Consider the following 590-nt stretch of genomic DNA (forward strand, 5'->3'; position numbering starts at 1 on the left):
ACTGGGAAAGGAGAAATTCGCATGTAAATAAAGAAAATATCTAAAATAAAAAAAAATGAAAAAAAATAAATAAATAAAAGTCGGGTCTAAGTGTGATCACCTGGGGGCAAATTAAAATTGTAATTTAGCCTCTGAGCAAATTTCATTCTCTGCTCATTATTCTGAGTATCTTTAGGATGTTAGGTGTCCAGAGACTAGGCTGTTTCTCAGTGGGACTGACTAAATCAGCTGTTCTCAACCTATGAGACAATACACCTTCGAGCATTACATATCAGCTATTTACATAACAATTCAGAACAGTAACAAAATTACAGTTATGAAATAGCAACAAAAATAATTTTATTGTTAGGGGATCACCACATCATGAACTGTTTTAAGGGTCACAGCATTAGGGAGGTTGAGAACCACTGGACTAGATGAAGTAATTGGTTATGGTTGCTAAGTATCATGGATAACTGATCAAGAACATGGACATAAGGAAAACTACAATCTGTTTTGATTTATTATACATCTTATGTGTTTGTGGGGAGGGTTTCTATGTGCATGAATGTGTGTGTGTGTGTTTGTGTGTGTGGGAGAGAGAGAGAGGG

Source organism: Mastomys coucha, unplaced genomic scaffold, assembly GCF_008632895.1.
Source record: "Mastomys coucha isolate ucsf_1 unplaced genomic scaffold, UCSF_Mcou_1 pScaffold16, whole genome shotgun sequence".
Classification (NCBI taxonomy): Eukaryota; Metazoa; Chordata; class Mammalia; order Rodentia; family Muridae; genus Mastomys; species Mastomys coucha.